The following is a 20060-nucleotide window of genomic DNA, read 5'->3' on the forward strand; positions in this document are numbered from 1 at the left end:
AGGCGCTGGCGGCCAAGATGGGATGGCCATCTTGCAGCGGCCGTTTTACAACGCACTTCTCCGGCCGCTAGGCGCGAAGCCCATCCCCCCCACCAGCCGCAGCCCGGAGGCTCCACTGAGCGCGACCACCTCGGGGCTCGAGGTCGCCCCCGGAGCACCAGCCGTTGGCCGCCCAAGCAGCCGGAGGGCTCCGCACCGGCGCCCCAAACCGCCGCCGCTCCCACCCCTCCCTCATGCCACACCTCTTCCCCTAACGCCCACCTTGGCGCACCCGTCGCCTCCCTGCAATAGGCTACTTTCTCCAGGCCTTCTTCCTCAGAACAACAAACACTGCACTAAGGCTTTGCCACGCGGCAACGGCTCCCTCTGCCACTCTAACGCCTGCCTAACCCTTTCGCTTCACAAGGTATTTTCTCCTCATGACTCACCGAAATAACCCGCCGCAGTGCGCTTTCCCCGCACAAAGACCTGCCCGCTGCCTCCTCGCAGCGCAGCCCTTGCCGCCCCCGGTGCCCGAACCTCAACCACCCCAGCCCGCCTGCCTCCCTCTCCTGCGCCTGTTACCGAGCCCAGCCTTGTTCTGCCCGCCGCAAGACAGGCCAATAAATCGGGTGCTGAGTTGTTGGAACAAGGAATAACAATTTTAATCAGAAAGCTAGCCGACCCAAAAGATGGCAAACTAGAATCTCAAAAAAAAAACAAAACAAAACCATTTTACCTCAATCCAAATTCCCGCTCCTTTTATAGAGAAGAGGGGAGGGGGAGAGGCCCACTGTGGCGCCCACCAATGGCTGAGCCGGACCACTTACCGGTGGCTCACTGACAGTTGCTCGCTTTGGGGAGGGGCCCGCTGCTGCGCCCACCAATGGCTGAGCGGCGGTTGCTGGAGCAGCGAGGCTGCTAGGGCTGGCGTTTGCCCCTCCCCTATTACAATTCTTCTCCCTCTCCCTTAACACGCTGTTAGACGCCTTTTCCCCAGGGGCTCAGACTCACCCTCCTGGAACTTAGGCTTCAGGCCATGCTTCGGAGCCATCTGTAAACGATTCGCAGCCGCCTCCTCTTTCTCCTACCTCCCCCGACTACTGCCCCCTACTCTCTATCCCACCCAACTCCGCGTCAGACGCGCCGTCAGGCACCGCCATCTCTACATCCTGGGCCGGACTTACCAGCACCCGCCGAGCCGACAGCATCGCGACCCGCGCAGCCGCTGCTCCAGCCAATGGCAGCCCGCTGCGCACGTGCCCCTACGCCGGCGCCGTCCCGGAGCAAGCCAGGATTGGTAGCTCCAAGGCACTTGAGGCGCCGCGAGGTGGGGGAGGCCGGCGGCTTCTTCCCCTCCCCCGCCCCCGGAATGCCTGGGATTTTTAAAGCTTAAATTTGATTTTGTGTGTTGTTGGGGCGATGGGAAGGGAGGCGGCGCCTCACCCGCAATAAAAGAATGGGAAAGGCCCAGTTTCGGAGGCCCTTAGGCAATACAGGGCCACAAAGATGTGGGCTTTGAAATGGCCTGAGAGAAAAGGCTACCTCTGAAGCCTACTTTCAATAGCATCTCGACTAGTATCTGCATAGGAAAGCTTTAGGGTCAGCAGTCTGGCCGGAAGAGGGTAGGTAATGGAGTCTGCGTCTAGAAGCTTCCTTGTTTAGCAGGCTCACTGCCAGTTTATTTGGTGGGACTGACGGCCATCTATCGGGTTCTGCTCCTCCCCTTCTCCAGCCCCGGTCCTGCGGAAATGAGGATGGAGAGGGAGACACAAGGCAGGCTGGGGGGAGTCGAAGTCTGGCTTTTTGAGATAATGGAGTTCAGCCCACCTCCGAAAGAGGCCAACGTGAATAATACCATACAATACCGAGGTCGGGGTTCTGCACCTGCCCTATTTGTGCAAATTTTTGTCACCTAATTTCTTTGAGCTATTATTGAATATACACACAAATGAATTTCCTCATGTCAGTTCCCCTGTTCAAAAAGTGTGTAGTTTGCTCAGCTGCAAAATGGGAAGAATAATAGTACTTTTCCATCGGTTTACTGTGAGAATTGCATGGAAAGGCTTAATGCGGTGTTGAACAGTGAATTGGTGCTTAAGAAACGTTGAGGATAAATCCCAAAGTCCTTAGCTTGGCATTTGAAGTCCTTCCACAAACAGTCCCCAACCGTCCTCCAGGCGTTATACTTGTCTCATCAGTGCCTTTTCTAACCCGCCCCCCACAACATGCTATGCACCCCGTGAATTCCAGACGCCTCTCCATTTATCTGACGCCAACTTCTCCTTCAATCTTCCCTTAACACAGCCCGTTCTTTGACCACAGAAACCCACAGAAAACCCTCACTCCATTGTCTGTACAGCATCTGGTCTGTACTGCTTAGAGCATCAAAAGAAGGGGCAAGGGTCTCTTTGTGACCACACCACCACACCAAAACCCTGAAGTACACTTCTTTTTTAACGTTTTGAATACAAAATAATTCAAAATTCAATAACTCAAAAAAATTTTAATATAAAAATGAAGATAGTGAGTCCCTCATCTGCCCCTTTCCCCAGCAAAGGTACTACTCCGTTGGTACCCAATTATTCCTCCCCCAACAAAATAAATACACACAAATTCCAAATATGTCCATTTCATTTCTGAACAAGTGAGTACATATCTCTAAGTGATAAGGGCTTTTTTAAAACAATACCATTATTACATTTAAAAATAAATGCTTCCTTAATATCTTCAAGTATCCAGTGAGTGTTCAAATTCCCAGGATTGTCTCATACAATCTAATGATTGTATTGTGTATGTCACATTATAATCTTATGATTGGTTGGTTCAAATCAGGATCCAAACATGGTCCATGTATTTCATTTGATTGAGTTCACTCTGTCACTCTCTTTTTCTTGCCATTTATTTGTTGAAGAAACTGGACCACTGAGAATTAGCACACTTTCTTAAAGTGATTTATTTATTGAATAATTGAATATAAAGTCTCCAAATATGAGTTCGATGGGAGAAGAAAATGTGTTTAACTTAGTGTATCTTTGAATATATTATTTTAGTACAAACAGTTATAAATCATTAGCCAACATAATAAATCACCAGCCAACAATAAGAAAATATAGTTTGAGATTGCACTCATTTCTAAATATTACTTCTGAAGGAGCTGTGATCATAATGTCCTCACTTGAGCTGAATGTAGGTCCACATCTAAACAAACCATTGCTTTTCCTACAGCTTTGGAAAGGAAAGGAAAGGAAATGAAGATGATGACAACTATTTAATATAAGTTTGAAATGAAATGAAGATGATGGCAACTATTAATATAACGTATACTAAAATAAATTTAAAATCATAATCACCTCCCCATAGAACACTGATTGCATTAGTTTCCTGGGGCTACCATAACAAAATACCACCAACTGGATGGCTTAAACAACAAATGCATTGTCTCACAGTTGTGGAGGCTAGAAGTCCAAGATCAAGGTGTTGGTAGGGTTGTTTTTTTCTGAGGGCCCTGAGGGAGAATCTGTTCCAGGATTTTTACCTAGCTTTTGGTTGTTTGCTGGCAATCTTTGGCATTCCTTGGCTTATAAACACATCACTCTGATCTCTGCCTTTATTTCACGTGGCATTTTCCCATGTGTCCAAATGTGCATTTCTGGGTGCCTACCTGTGTCCATATTTCCCCCTTTTATAAAGACACAAGTCATATTGGATTAAGCGTGCATTCTACTCTGATGTGACCTCATCTTAACTAATTACATCTGCAACAACCCTATTTCCAAATAATGTCACATTCTGAAGTACCAGGGGTTAGAACTCCAACGTACGTATATCAGGGGGACACAAATTCAATTTAAAATGGATATATATTTAAAAGGAAGTATATCTTCATTGACTTCTCATCAATTTACCAGTTTGATTTTGCTCTGACAGAGTTTGCCTTTTAAAAAATTCTACTTCACCTCCCATCACCTAGAGATTAAATATTCCTTTGTAATAATAGGAGTATTTAGGGGTCTTCATGTTCGATTGTGAAATTTTCCATGTGTTTCTTCCAAAGTCTGAAATAGTATCTTGAATTGATGATAATAACATATGGTAATTGTGGAGAATGTTTGAGAATTGCTGGGAATGACAGGAAATATTTAAGCAAGGAAAGAATTTGCAGCTGTGAACGTAGAAGCAAAGTTTTGCCCTAAGAAATTGAGTTCTTTTAGGAAAACATATAAAGGAAAAAATAATTACTTGCTTTGAGATATATATTTTTTTAATTGAGGTATAGTTGATTTACAATGTGTTAATTTCTGTTGTACAGCAAAGTGATTCAGTTACACACACACGTGCACACACACATACATACACATTCTTTTCTATATTACTTTCCATTATGGTTTATCACAGGATATTGAATATGTTTTGAGACTGGAAAATTGCTACAGTAAAAATGTTCAGTTTGGATCACTGACTCAGAAAAAAAGAATTACGAAACTCCTATGTCTGTTCACAATAGCTATCATCACTAAAACAATCTTACAGTGGTTTAAAGAGCCCATAATAATCACTAGCCCTTCTCAAATGCACAAAGTAAATTACTTAGAGGAATTCAAGGATATGAAATTAATGTGCATAGTAAACCCTGTGAATCAGAGCTGATCTCCAAACTGATTTTCAGTATCACAGAGCATAAAGTTAAAATTACACATTTCAAACATTTTGACAGAGATCACTTCAGCAATATTTATGAACCCTACAATTTCATTAATTTTTCATGTCTTCTATCTCCTAACCTTTGGCATTCCACTGACCTTCAAATAGACCACTCAGTAACAAATATTTTTATACAGAGATAACCTTTAACTGTGTATTTATAATATGAAATTGTTTTCTAGTTTTATTGTTCCCTTTTTTTTAACTTGTTCAGTCTTAATAGTTTTTAATGTGTTGAATTGTTTGAAAATAAGTAACTCTGGATCGAAGTCAGTTACGTGTTGAATAGTTTGAAAGTAAGATCCTCTAAATTGAGTTCAATTATTACGGACCATATGAAGTAATAGCGAATTGGAAAAAACGCAGAAAAGCAACCGCCCAACGTGGGGCTCGAACCCACGACCCTGGGATTAAGAGTCCCATGCTCTACCGACTGAGCTAGCCGGGCAGCTGAGCACCACCGTTTTTCTAAATCTTTTCAAAGTAATAAGATTGTTTTAACTTGTTCCAGGACTTATATTTTGTATCTAAATTTTTTCCCATAATTTTTTTGGGTAAAGTTTTATACTACTCTGAAAATTGTGTTTCATTTCCGATTCTGTGCACACAAACTTTTACTGTTTAATAAATGTTTAAATGGCCCTCTAGTGGTCAGCGGTAAAGCGGGCTGATGCAGGCGCCTCTGAGCTCCGGCTGAGAGGACGGACGTGAGCGTGGGGTGCCTCCTGTTTATCCCCGAGATCCCCGCTGAGAGAGCGCTCACCCCCTGCCGCTCCTGGGACCAAGAATGTTCTCGACACCTGCGTGGCCGGACACAACAGCTGGATCTGGAGGAACGTCCTGCGTACCTTCTAAAGAAGATCAGACTCCAAAGCACATGTGTAGAGCTGGCTGGCCTCTCGGGGGCCCCCGTGTGGCTTTGAGGTATCTGGCATTTTTCTATGACACGACGGTGGTTCAACGAAGCCATGCCCCATTGTTCACATAGTAGATTATTAAAAAGCTAACGCAGTCTCAGAAATTAATTGAATTAATTGTGGCGTTTGCTCACACACAGAACTAAAAGGTAAAGACATTTATCCTACAGTAGGATAACACCTCTGTGTGGGAAGGGACCATTATTTCAAGCCTCTCCCCACTAGAACGAAAAAAATTAAAGATTTATTCTGCTTTTCTAATAGTAACCAAATAGTCCCAGTCGATGAGGGAGTGCTCTATAGGGTGGGGGAAAAAATGTAGGATTAGAAAAAGCGTAAATCGGCAAACCCTTGTAAACGAGGATTATCCTTCGAGGTTAAACCGTTATGTTAATAATTGTTAAGGGTCACACAGGTTCAAAGCAACACTACACGGGTTACTTCCTAGATTCAAGAGTAACTGTACAATGGAAGAATCAAGCCGTCACCACCCTAACTGAGAAATTAATCTGAGTTTTGCTAGTGGTTTACTAATCTTCAATGAGATTGTGTGTCTTCAATGGTGATATAATCTGAAGTACACAAGATCAATGGTCATTATTTATTCTAGCCAAAAAATACTTTATGTGGATCTATCAACCATTAGATATTAATTCCAGTTTACAGGAAATAAAGAGAGGAACCAGACAAATGACAGCAGAAGGAAGCAATGGCACAAAATCAGAAAGTGGGAAATTCTGCAGGACAATACTTCAACAAGTTAAGTATTGTATTTTTATTTTATTTTATTTTATTTTTGCGGTACGCGGGCCTCTCACTGGTGTGGCCTCTCACTGTTGCGGAGCACAGGCTCCGGACACGCAGGCTCAGCGGCCATGGCTCACAGGCCCAGCCGCTCTGCGGCATGTGGGATCCTCCCGGACCGGGGCACGAACCTGCGTCCCCTACATCGGCAGGTGGACTCCCAACAACTGCACCACCAGGGAAGCCCAAGTATTGTATTTTTTAAAAATGACTTTTGCTAGGTTGAAAGAGATAAAGTGGCCATAATTATCGATGCAATAGATGATCCTGGATTGGATACCATTCCATATTGTGTATGTGTTTCTTTTTTTTTAATTATGGTAAAATAAACATAACATAAAATTTACTACTTTAACCATTTTTAAGTGTACAGTTCAGTGGCATTAGTACATTCACATTGTTGTGCAACCCTCACCACCATCCAACTCCAGAACTATTTCATCTTCCCAAATTGAAACTCTGTACCCATTAAACAACTCCCTATTCTCCCCTCAGCCCCTGGCAACTGCCATTCTACTTTTTGTCTCCACAAATTTGACTACTCTAGGTGCCTCATGTAAGTGGAATCATATAATATTTTATCTTTTTGTGTCTAGCTTACTCCACTTAGCATAATGTTTTCAAAGTTCATCCATGTTGTAGAATACCTCCGAATATCCTTTCTTGTTAAGGCTGAATAAATATTCCATCTCATGAATATACCACATTTTGTTTATCTGTTCATCAGTTGATGGGCATTTGGGCTGCTTCCACCTTTTGACTATTGTGAATAATTCTGCTCTGAATGTTGGTGTACAAATATCTGTTCGATTCCCTGCTTTCAGTTCTTTTGGGTGTATATCCAGAAGTGGAATTGCTGGATCATATGGTAATTCTATGTGTAATTTTTTGAGGAAGTTCCTTTGTAATTTTAACCTTTATGTGAGTCACCTCCATAACGCGGGCCTCTGTTTCTTCATCTACAAAATATGGAGAGGTGGGGAGAGAAGGGATGAGAGTGAGAGAGGGAAGGCTAAGAAAAGGGATGGCTTAAGGAGGTCTCTAAGGAGCTCATGACCACATAGACCCCTGGACAGAAGTGCTGGTCGCTTCCCTTGAGTTTCACTGAGTGAGTGTAAGAAGAAAAGCTTTTCTTATTCGGAACAGGCACAACTTGATTTCCACTAGATGTTGGGCCTGGGGAGGCCTAAAGGTGGAGGATGGAGGATGGGTGGCCAAGGTTGCACAGGCTGGTGGCACTGCTGGGGCCCGTCTGCCTCATACCATCTCAACCCAGCCTTTCCTTCTCTACTCCCTCAACTTCTCAGTTTGCCTGTTTGTGTTCAGAGAGAAGGGGGTGAAGCCAAGGTCTAGGCCAGCCTGAAACACAAAAACACTTGAGGGGCTTCCCTGGTGGTGCAGTGGTTGACAGTCCGTCTGCCAATGCAGGGGACACAGGTTCATGCCCCGGTCCGGGAAGATCCCACATGCTGCGGAACGGCTGGGCCCGTGAGCCATGGCCGCTGAGCCTGCGCGTCCAGAGCCTGTGCTCTGCCACGGGAGAGGCCACAACAGTGAGAGGCCTGCGTACGGCAAAAAAAAAAAAAAACACTTGAAATTTTAATAGGGAAATTTCATTGAAAGGAACTGTACCATCTTCCAGTGTTACCATGGAGATGGCTGAGATGAGCACCCTGGTACTCCCGTCTCCTTCCCTCCTCCCTCTGGGTACCAGCTGAAGCTAAACCACACTCCTCAGTGGTCTGGGGAGATCTTTGCAGCCAGCATGCTGATCTTTCTGCTATTTCCCTTAAATCTCTCCAAGGTCATCCACTGCCTCAGGATGAAGCCCAAATTACAAACTCCTTAATGAAGCCTGTCTGGTCTTGCCTGATCAAGATCAACTTACCTCTCTGTCTTCGATTACCCACCCCTACCTGTACTAGATGCTCCAACCCTACTGGGCTAGAAAGAGCAAAGCCATGGACTTTTCAGCTTCCATGATGCCAAGTGCACTTCTCAATATTTAAGTTGCAAGATAAATGTTTACTTTTGCCATCTTCTCAGTGTGTTTAATGATAGAATATACAACTTCATTTGGAAAAAGGGTCAAATGTCTGAACAATGCCTCAAATGCCCTTATGAATAGAAGACCTGGAGCAGTAGGACTTCCTGCTGTCCCCTGTGTGAGGCTCTGGTTCCCACCCTTGATTTGCTCGTGATGTCAGAGCAAATGTGATGTCAGATGCTCTTAACCACTCTGGTCCCCAGATTCTTCACCTACATAACAAGGAGACTGACACACAAGGACCTTGCAGGGCGGTCTCTCCTCTGGCGTCATGTGCTTCTTTGACCTTCCCTGAGACCAGCTGGTCAACTCTGGACGGACTCCCACGCCCTTCCCACTCAGGTCCCAAATGGCATCCCTGCAGGTTGAAAGGACAGAAAGGAAATTGTGAGACCGCATGCTCACAATGGTGCCTTTGTACCCAGCATAGCCTCTTTGTTCTTTTCAGCTCAATCTCCCAGTCTTCCAGGTCAATATCCATTCCCCAGCCCTGAAAGTGGTGGGCAGCAGGGCTCGTGTGGAAGCAAGCCAAGAGCATTCAGCACGCACTTAATACTAATAGCTACCAATTGTGGAGTCTCCACTCTGCGAAGTGCCTCCATGTTCTCAAAGGACCTTCAGCTGGGCTCTAGACTATACAGCCAACACGTAGCAGAGCTGGGCTTGACACACCCCTGTCAAGCTGGTGCTGGGGCACCTTCAAGGCCTCCAATGTCATAACCACTTCTTCTTGTATCCCTTCTCCTTTTCCATGACCCAGGCACTTTCCAAAGTACTGTACTGTATATGTGTTAATTCATTTCAGCCTCATAACAATCCTAGGAGTAAAATGTTGTTGTTATTATCATCATAAGGATAAAGAAACTGAGACATGGCGTGGTTAAGTGACGTGCTCAAGGACACACAGCTAATGAATCTGTACGGTCAGGCTGCTCAAGATAGCTGTTCTCTTGCTCTCCGTACATCTCCTGCTTGACCAGTCCCTGCTTACTCACAGGACTGTCCAATCCCCTTAATTATAGGGCTTAATCAGTAACTAACTAGGTGCTTGCCCCCTGCCCCAGCTTCTGGTTTCCCTGGAAACTGATGAGCCCCAACCTATTGTCAGTCCCCACTCCCCCTATATATGGTAGCTTCCTTCTCCCTGTGAGTAATGAAGATGGCTGCCATGTCCTATCTGCCATACACTGTGGAGTGTTGCTCCAGGACCTTTTGCTTCAGATGTGTAAGATTCCATATTGTTGACGTCTCTGTTACTGTCTACGGGCTTTTTCTTTGGTCTTGCAGCTGGGCAATTACAAGGCTTGCAGGCCTGTTGGGTACAATGCAACGAATCCTAAGAGCTGGAACTTGGATAAGGCAGTCTGGCTCCAGCACCCATGCTTTGGTCATTATTCACCAGTCAGCTAACAAATTCTTAAATCTGACCTTTCATTTCCTGCGGTTTATGAAGCATTTCTTAGTTGGTTGAAAAGGAATTAAAATATAGTCAAAAGGACTCTGGTGTTACAGGGCTAGGCAGTTGAGTGAAGGGGCCAGGGCTGCCTGTGAGAGTAGAGGTTTGATCTAAAGGGGCAGCCACTGCCGGGCATGCAGGCCTAGGACCACCAGCTCTTCTGACTTTATTTGAAAAGGAACCAGAAATCTGGATTTTAAGCAAAAATTCCTGATTTTCAAATGTTGACAACTAACTTTTTTTAAATGCCAAAACGTGCTGGCTGAACAAAACCCACCCATGGGTCACTTGTAACCTGCATGCTGCCAGTCTTCACCTCTGGAGTAGACTGAGTCAGTTAGTCCCTGAACCTTCCAGGATTGGTTCAGTGGTGGAGAGAGGCCTCCCTGCCCTTCTGCCATCTCAGACATGATGGGGAGAGGCTCCTGCCACCAAGGGTTAGAGCAGAGGCCCCATGCCTCACTACCAAAGACATCCTCTCCTGGGCCAGAGCTCCCCACCCTGAGACCCCCAGTCTTCAGGGAATTGCCACCTGATCTGGTGGGTCAGACCAGGATTCCAGGCTCAATGTGAACACTTCTTACCCGGAGACTGTCCTCTGTCTCCCTAGGACTGCAGCTGCGGAGGGAGGGGCTGCTCCAGCCATGCCGTTGTCCAGTCTTTTTTTTTTTTTTTGAAAGTACTATCAAGTTTTGTAGGAGAAAGGAAAGAGAGGGGCTTTTTTTTATTAATTTATTTTATTTTTGGCTGTGTTGGGTCTTTGTTGCTGCGCACGAACTTTCTCTAGTTGCGGTGCACGGGCTTCTCACTGCGGTGGCTTCACTTGTTGCAGAGCATGGGCTCTAGGCCCACAGGCGGCTTCAGTAGTTGTGGTGCACAGGCTTAGTTGCTCCACAGCAAGTGGGATCTTCCAGGACCAGGGATTGAACCCATGTCCCCTGCATTGGCAGGCAGATTCTTAACCACTGTGCCACCAGGGAAGCCCCCGTTGTCCAGTCTTGCCACACACAGTGGGCACACGAGAAGCCTCTACGTTCCTGGGGAGGGGCAAGTCACTGGCATGTATGTACCTTTGACCTCCCAGCCCTCTTAGTCCATTTGGGAGCCCGTTCATTGCATGGAGTCTTAGAGCTGGAAGTCGCCCAATTGCTCATTTACAAAGTAGGAAATAAGTCCCCATAGGGCCATTTTAAAATCTCAGACTTGAACAGATATTTGTACACCAATGTTCATAATAGCCAAAAGATGGAAACAACTTAATTGCCTAGCAACAGATCAGTGGATAAACAAAATATAGTATATGCATACAGTGGAATAGTATTCAGTCATAAAAAGGAATGAAATTTTGACATATGCTACAACATAGATGGACCTTAAAAAATTATGCTAAGTGGGCTTCCCTCGTGGCGCAGTGGTTGAGAGTCCGCCTGCCGATGCAGGGGATACGGGTTCGTGCCCCGGTCCGGGAAGATCCCACGTGCCGCGGAGCGGCTGGGCCCGTGAGCCATGGCCGCTGAGCCTGCGCGTCCGGAGCCTGTGCTCCGCAACGGGAGAGGCCACAGCAGTGAGAGGCCCGCGTACCGCAAAAAAAAAAAATTATGCTAAGTGAAATAAGCCAAGCACAGAAGCAACATTGTAAATATTGTTCCACTTATATGAGGTACCTGGAATAGTCAAATTCATAGAGACAGAAAGTAGAATAGAGGTTACCAGGGTCTGGGAAAAGCAAGGAAGGGAGAGGTATTGTGAAATGAGTATGCAGTTTTGGTTGGGGATGATGAAAAAGTTTCAGGTATAGACAGTTGTAATAGTTATACAACACTGTGAATATATTTATTGCCACTGAATTGTATACTTACAAATGGTTATAAATATTATATTTTACCACAATAAAAAATATCCGAAGCCCTCAGTACACTTATTATTGGAGTCCCCACCCAAACACCATATCAAACATATTAACATTTTAGAAAGCTGTATGAGTTGAGGAAGGCAAGGGTTTCTGCTTCTGGCTATGTTGTACTAGCTTGTAGCAGACCAACTATCCTGCCAAGATCTACTAGGAAAGCTGGATAAAATACAAAAAGCAGCTGAGACAGAAGACAGAAGAGTGGATACATTTTGGGAAAGTAGTAATGGAAGAGGGTGTGAGAGGGCCTCCAGGGATGTTGGTCATGGTCTCTTCCTTGATTTTGGTTCTGTTTACCTGAGTGTGTTCACTTTGTGAAAATTTGAGTTAAACACTTACGACACTTGTGCTTTTTAAAATATTAACGTTATACTTTAATACAAAAGTTGATCAAAAGTCCTATCTGAGTTGAGTTGATGTAGTGTTATGCCTTTAGACATTTATGTACTCATGCATTCATTCATAAGTTTCTTTTTTTTAAAAGCATTCTTGCAAGCCCTTGGCACTGTGTCTGAAGGAAAAAATGTCCCTGGTCTGGAGAAGGGATGGAGACTGCCCACATTCCCCCCAGAAGGTTGGAATGGGCAGATCTAGGACTAGAATTCAGAGCCCCCTCATGCAAATGCACTTTTCTTTTTATTTTATTTTATTTTATTGAAGTGTAGTTGATTGACAGTGTCGTGTTAATTTCTGCTGTACAGCAAAGTGATTTAGTTATACATATCTATATTTTTTTCATATTTTTCTCCATTATGGCTTATCACAGCATACTGAATATAGTTCCCTGTGCTATACAGCAGGACCTTGTTTATCCATCCTATACATAATAGTTTGCATCTGTTAATCCCAAACGCCCGATCCTTCACTCTCCCACTGCCTTTCCCCCTTGGCAACCACAAGTCTGTTCTCTATGTCTGTAAGTCTGTTTCTGTTTTGTAGATAGGTTCATTTGTGTCATATTTTAGATTCCACATATAAATGGTATATGGAGCTGGGTCTTTTGGCTACTTCCAGGTAGGAGTTGAATTGGAAGAGAAGTTTGTTGCACTGGAAGGAAGGAGTCAGTGTTGGAACCCCAGGAAGGGAGACAGACATCCTGGCCCTCAACCCTTCTTGTTTTCCTCAGGACTGTGCTGCTGGGGGCTAACCAGCAGACCAGTGAATACCACGCTGGGGCCAGGCCCTTCTCCCAGAAGAGAATGGCATGGGTCAAAGTCCTCATCCGGTGTCCGTACCCTCCCGCATATATTAATTCATTAAACAAACATTCATTAAATGCCACATTTATTAATGCCTACTGTGTAGCTAGCACAATCAGGTCCAAAAAACTAAACTCAAAAAATTAAGAGCTAGATAGAGCCTTGGAGATCACTGACTCTAACCTGCTTATCTCATGGATAGGGAGCCAGAGAGGCCCAGAGGGAAAAGGGCCTTGCTTTTGCCAAAAAGCAAATGAGGAGCAGACTTGGGACAGAGTCCTGGGCCTCCTGATGCCCAGGCCAGTGCCCTTTCTACCAGCCCCCAGCCCTTTCATCCACTCCACCTCCACCCAGCCACATCCAAATCCCTCCCTTGTTATATAATTGTAGCTCTCTATGTGGAAAACATGAACACCCTTCAGAACTTCAACTCTGTTCTGATAATTTAAGGAGAAAAGATGCTCTGGTGAAAAGCCTCTGTGTGGAAACTGTTAAATATTTAACAGCAGATTTGAGTTCTGGACTGGCAGGGGCCAAGAGAGAGAAGTCTTACATTTTCATCCACAGAGAATCCCAGTGTCTTCACTGACCCCTAGCTAACTCCCCCAAACCTCAGAGGAAGGGATAGACTGGACACAGAGCCACCAGGGACCGGAGGTAGCAACAGCAACCTTTTATTGAGTGCTTACTATATGATAGGCAATTTCTAGTCAAATTTCAGAGCAAGTCAGATAGGAATTTCCCACATATGGGGAAATCAAGGCTCAGAAAGATACGTAGATTTGCTTAAGGTCACATGGAAAGTTAGGGACAGAGCTGTCCGGATCCTCACCCAAACTACAAAGCAACAGAAAGACATGCCAGCACATTGCTAAACAGTCTCTCAAAATACACGCCATGTGGATCCTGGCATATACCAAAAGAAATGTTTATAGAGATCAAAGTTAAACAGCTCCGAGAGAGCTTTTAGATTGTCCTTTGTACAATAGAGCAAAGAAGTCAAAGACTGGCCAAGCTGGAGACTCAGGCAAAGTGCTCAGAGCAAGCAGGGCCTGGGCAGCGTTAAGAGTCCCAGCCACTTTGGGCCCCCCGTGCCCACCCCGCTCCCAGGCTAAGCCATTGGTCCTGATGGGTCCAAGTGACTGGCTGCATCAGATATCTTTGCTTTTTTCATATTTTTCCTAGAACCTCTCTTGGAGACATACAGACAGGGAAGACAGAGAAACCATGACCCACAGGGGTTAGGGTGATCACCATCCAGGTTTGCTCAGTCTTAACACTGAAAGTTCCAGCTTCTTGGAAACCAGTCCCAGGCAAATGGTTGCTCACCCTGTGTCAGGGTGGCCTGCTCTCCTCCTGGGACCTTGTCAAACTGAGAAATCCAGGCTGTGACATGGGTTCCCTGTGTTACCTTGGACAGTGCCCTCCTCTTCCTGGACCTCAGTTTCCTCTAAAACAGGGGCTTGGCTAGGACCTCTGAGGAGGGTGCTTCTAGCTTACACATTCCTTGGTTTCTAGGTCTATATCTTGCTGACCAAATTAATGGTATCTTTCTGTCCCCATATTGCCATCTCCCTCTACAATAATCCAAGGTGACAACTGGATTCCTTCAGGAATGACCCTTCCCACTCCACGCCCCCTCCCCTGTCCTGCCCCCCACACCCTTCCTTTGTCCATTCATTAAGTGTGTCAATTAGGAGATGATTATTCTTCCTAACTACAGAAGAAGGGCATTTAAAATGGAGCTCATTCCACCCTCGGGGAAGTGAAAGTGGGTTTACAGATTCCTGTTTACTTGACTTTTTTTTTTTTTTTTTTTTTTTTTTTGCGGTCCGGGGGCCTCTCACTGTTGTGGCCTCTCCCGCTGCGGAGCACAGGCTTCGGACGCGCAGGCTCAGCGGCCATGGCTCACGGGCCTAGCATGTCCCCTGCATCGGCAGGCGGTCTTCTAACCACTGCGCCACCAGGGAAGCCCTACTTGACATTTTAATCAGTGAGCTAAGAGCAGAGAAACTTTAAATGGAAGGGTCAAGAGTCAGGGCCACACACATTTCCATTTCAGCAAGGAATCTTCCAGCACCCACATCAGCCCAGAGGCTATCGTGAGGGTGAGACAAACATATTGGAGAAGCAAGGTCCCTGGCTTGGAGGACCACCTGCTCAGCCCAGGGAGGGTGTTGTACTCATAGGGACTGAACCCGGGGTGCCCTGTGGCAGGTGCCCTGAGGGTCCCCAGGACGTGGGGGAAGCCCAAACAAATGGTGGCTGGAGGGCATGACTTTATCAGTGCAAACCTGCCATAACTGAGAGGCCGGAAACTTCTTTCAGTCAGGCCCAAGCCACTGTTTGTGGTCCCTGAGTGTTTTAAAAGAGATAGCTGAAAATGCTTTAAGAGGTGGGGAGGGCAGGGGCAGGAAAGGGAATTCAGATTCAGGATGCTGAAAGGCCAGGGGTCAGCAGCCAGGCCAGCAGAGCAGCACAGCACAAAATAAGCAGGGAATGTGGGACACAGGCCAGTGCCCCATCTAGCAGGCTTGACACCCCAGGTAGAGGGGACAGCGTGAGTGGATTTGCGCGGGGTCCAGGGTCCAGAGAAGGCTGGAGAGGGAGCCCATGGTTCGGGCACAGGCTTCTGGGCTTTACCTTGTTAGTTCCTGCTTCTCATACTGAGGTTCTCCGTGGTGCTACCACAGGGTGTATTTGGAGCATCAGTCACTTGAGGATGGGGACATTATTTTTATTGTGGAATAAACATGGATATAGTATGAAGCAGACTGCAAACTGGATGAATTCTGAAGATAAAACTCAAGATTTTAAGGAACATTTCACTCACAGCTGAATGCAGAGCCTTTCAGAGTACTGCAGTGGAGAAGTCTGGGGGAGCACTGCCAGGCAGCAGGGACCCAGAGAAGGGTTTAAAGCAGAGAAGTGGCAAGGTCAGCTTTCCAGTTTATGGCCTGCAGGAGTGTCAGAGGAGGGTAGGAAGGCTACAGAAAATGGTCCTTTGAGCTGGGCCTTGATGTAGGCTGGGATTTCAACAGGGAAAGATGGGGCTGGGAGGGGTTCCTGGGTGGGGGCCACATGAGGCTGCTGACGCTGGAATGACAGCCTGGGACAGTGGGATGCTGGGAGCTGATTGCCATGTCCTGGGGGTAGGGAAGGCCTATACTTCCTTTCTAAGAAGGCCACACAGTCACACCAGCTAAGAACACATCAGCTAAGAATACATCAGGGTTTTGATATGTAGTTATGAACTTGAACTCCAGACCAGCTTTGAATCTCAGCTCTGCCAGTTAGCTACAGTGGAACCTTGCGCAATTTATTCACCTACTCCATGCCTCATTTTTCTCACCTAGGAAATGGGGATCTATAAACAACAAGGCATTTGGAAGAGGCCTGACTCAGCAAACACTCAATAAATGTTAGCTCCTCGTATTTTCATTACTCAGTTTCGAATGTTGTCTAATTTCCATTATGATTTAGTTTTTGCATTATTTAGAAGCTTTTTCTCAAAGAGGATTTTGTTTTCTTAATTTTGTTGTTATTGATTTCCAACTTCAATGGATTGTGATTGGAAACTGTATGTCTGTACAGTAGGGATTTATTAGTTTTTGTTGAAAGTTGTTCTATGGCTAGTTCGTGGCTAATTTTTTTAAAGTATTTCATGAACACTGGAAAGAATGTATATTCTCTAACTGTTGGGTGCAGGGTTTTATACTCATCCATTTGACCAAGCTTGTTAATTGTGTTGTTGAAATTTTCTATACCCTAATTGTTTTTAACCTGTCGAGCTCTCAGTTACTGAGAGAGGTGTGTTAAAAATCTGCCACCATGATCATGGATTTATCCATTTCTCCCTTGCACTTCTACCAGTTGTTGTTGTATGAATATAAGCTAAACTTTTTCAAATATCTTACGGGAGAATTGTTATTTTATATCATTATATAATGATCATCTTTATCCCTAATAATGCTTTTACGCCTTCAGACCCCATTAATGCTTTAATGCCCTCAGCATTGTTATAGATGTTAACAATGTTATACCAATGGAATAGTACCGCCATTTGTATTTGCTTGGATTCGTATTTGCTAGGTGTGCCATTTTCCATCCTTTTTACTTTCAATCTGTTTTTGCCCTTATGTTTAGGTGTGTCTGTGTAAGGAGCATAAAGCAGGATTATGAGGTTATTTTTAAAATCCAGTCTGACGATCTCTGGCCATAAATTGCTTGTGTGTGTGTGGTGTGCGTGTGTGTGTGTCCTTGTCCCCGGAGCCAGCACAGGGCCTGACACACAGTCAGCCTTCAAGAAATGTTTGCTAAATGTGAAATTGATCCCCATGGCTAGAATGAAAACATACGGTAACGAGTGCTATCACGTACTGGGACTGTACTATTCGGGAGGCCCAGTGCCAATGCTGCAGAGAGCATGGTCTCAACTACAGGTGGGGGCCGTTGAGGTCCAGGGAGGTCAGATGATCTGCTCAAGGGTCACACAGCCCAGAAGCGCCTCAGGGCCTGTGCTTTTTCCTCCAAGGCCACTACCTCTACTGTAAGCACTCCCCCTTTACCTTTGTGCTGCCTATCCTCCCCCACTCAATGCCAGCCTCCCCGAGCCCAAACCCTCTATTGCAGCTCCATGTTAGACCATGTGGGGTGAGTCCATGCTTCTAACCTCCCCAGGCTGCTGGTCACCAGGGAGGCTGGAAGGAATGAGTGGAAGCTACAGACTTTAGCCAGAGGTGAGCACCCCTTCCCAACCCTCCTCCACAGGCAAGCTCAGCCCATAGGATGTCTGCATTCGTTTCCTAGGGCTGCCATAACAAATTAGCACAAATGGGGTGGCTTAACAGAAATTTATTCTCTCCCAGTTCTCTGGAGGCTAGAAGTCTGAGATCAAGGTGTCAGCAGGGCCACGCTCCTTTGGAAGGCTCTAGGGAAGAATCCTTCCTTGCCACTTCCAGCTTCCGGTGGGTTGCTGGCAATCCTCGGCTTGTAGATGCATCACTCCAGTCTCTGTTTCCATCTTCATACACCACTCTCCTGTCTGTGTGTCTGTCTTCATGTGACCTTCTTATAAGGACACCAGTCATTGGATTTAGGGCCAAGCCTAATCCATTATGACTTCATCTTAACTTGATTACATCTGCAAGGACCCTATTTCCAAATAAGGTTATATTCACAGGTACCTGGGGTTGGATTTCAGTGTACCTTTTGGGAGGACACAACTCAGTTCACAGCAATATCTGCTTTCAAATATGGTTGTCAACCTGAGGATCATGCTGTCTATAACTGACTCCCAACCCACAGGGACTCTGGATCCTCTCATCCCCACAAGCTGTCACTCCTCCATCATCCCCTCTCTCCTCAATGTTCAACCTCCACCATTCTGCTCCTTCCCACCAGCATCTAAAGGGCCACCACCTTCCCTCACAGCCCTTTGTGACCTCTCACCCTCTCGCCTCCATCACGGGACACTTTGAAAGAGCTGTCTACATTTGCAATCTCTAGCTTCTCCCCTCCCCTCCTGTCCACCAGCTGCTAGAATCTGACTTTCCCCATCCAGCCTTTCCCATTTTTTCCCAGGAGGTATAATGGTCAGACTCCAGACATCAGACAGGGTCTTGATGTCTCTGCTTTAGTCCAAGGCCACCCTCCTCTTGCAACCCCCACATCTGCAAGGGCCTCTGGAACATTTACCCGCTGAGCTCCTATTAAATTAAAACAACTGTGGAAGGTAGGGAGCCATGAGCTGTCTTCACATTCACTCACATCATTTCTGTCTTGATTAACTCCAGTCTGACAACTCAAATTAGAGGCAGGCAGGATGGCGGGCCTGGGATGGTATCAGATATTGCCAGTTGCCTATGTGCCACTTCTGTAATTGGAGCCTCAGTTTGCTCTTCCATGAAATGGGGATAATGCCACCTGTTTCCCAAGGATGCTATGAGGATGAATGGAGGTGATGACATAAAGGAAGTCTGGAGAATGTAATAGGCTGAATGAACGTGGGTTCCAGAGCAGGTCCAGGCCAGTTGGCCCAGTTCACAGAAGCCTGGATTTTAGGAGCAGTCTTCTGGAACCCCGGGGAGGCTTTGGAAGACCCTGCTCAGGCTGAGGAAAGGGAGAAAGAGATGAAAGACCACATCATACACAGGCAAACAGGAGAGTGAGGACACACAGAGCAGTGTTCACTCATTCATCAAACATTTATTGAGAGCCTACTGTATAAGCGATACAAGCAAGATTCAGACACAGATATTTACAGTTTATAACTGAAGAAGAAATGGAAACATACTCAGCACCCAGTCTGCTATCTTTCACGGGCAAAGCATTGCCCATGGGACCAGGAAGACCTGTGTGCCTGCCCTTGTCCTCCAAGGTGGGCAGAGGAACTGCAGGGATGCCAGCAGAGTGGAAAGCCAAGCACCCAAAACAGAGAAAAGACTCGAGGCACACAAGGAAGGGGTGCAAAGCAGGACACGAGGGCCCCAAAAATTTTCACAGGGAGCAGGCTGGGGTTGAGGAAAGGTCTAGAACATCTGCCTGGGGTTCCAACACTTGAAATGCTCCATGGAGGACCTGGGAGTGAGGTGACTTGGAAGAGAAAGAAAGGCTCAGCTGCCCCTGTCCTGAAGGGAAGAGAAAGGTGGCCAGGACCGGGAGGGACTCCCGGGCTGTGTGACTCGGGGTAGGGGTGCAGGGATGCGTCCTGTCCTCTTCAGGGAAGCATTCAGCAGAGTAAGCTTGCCAAGGCTGAGGCACTGGGGCCTGGCTGCTACAAGGGGCCAGGGGGTCATCTCTGCAAGCTGAAGATGTCTTTAAGCCAGCCACCCACGCGCCTCCTGGCACAGGGTCCACGGCTCTATACCTCCGCCCACTTGGAGGGGCTTCAGAAGTCTGAGCATCCCCTCATGCCTCTCCCCTACAGGCCACCGAGGAGGCTGGGATGTGCTGGGTTAATGACAATATAAGGTGTCCTTGTGATTCATTCAGGCCATCACTCCCCACACTTCTCCTCTCCGCTGCAGCACCTGACACCACAGCC

The 20060-nt window shown here is 46.3% G+C and overlaps 1 non-coding gene across 1 annotated transcript; it reads right to left on the reverse strand.

Moving 5' to 3' along the window:
* Positions 1-5058: 5058 nt before the first annotated feature.
* TRNAK-CUU (transfer RNA lysine (anticodon CUU)) lies at positions 5059-5131 on the reverse strand. The gene has a single exon. It is a non-coding gene; the product is annotated as a tRNA-Lys (tRNA).
* Positions 5132-20060: the final 14929 nt, after the last annotated feature.

The sequence above is a fragment of the Lipotes vexillifer genome, unplaced genomic scaffold (genome assembly GCF_000442215.2).
Source record: "Lipotes vexillifer unplaced genomic scaffold, Lipotes_vexillifer_v1.1 scaffold1484, whole genome shotgun sequence".
Classification (NCBI taxonomy): Eukaryota; Metazoa; Chordata; class Mammalia; order Artiodactyla; family Lipotidae; genus Lipotes; species Lipotes vexillifer.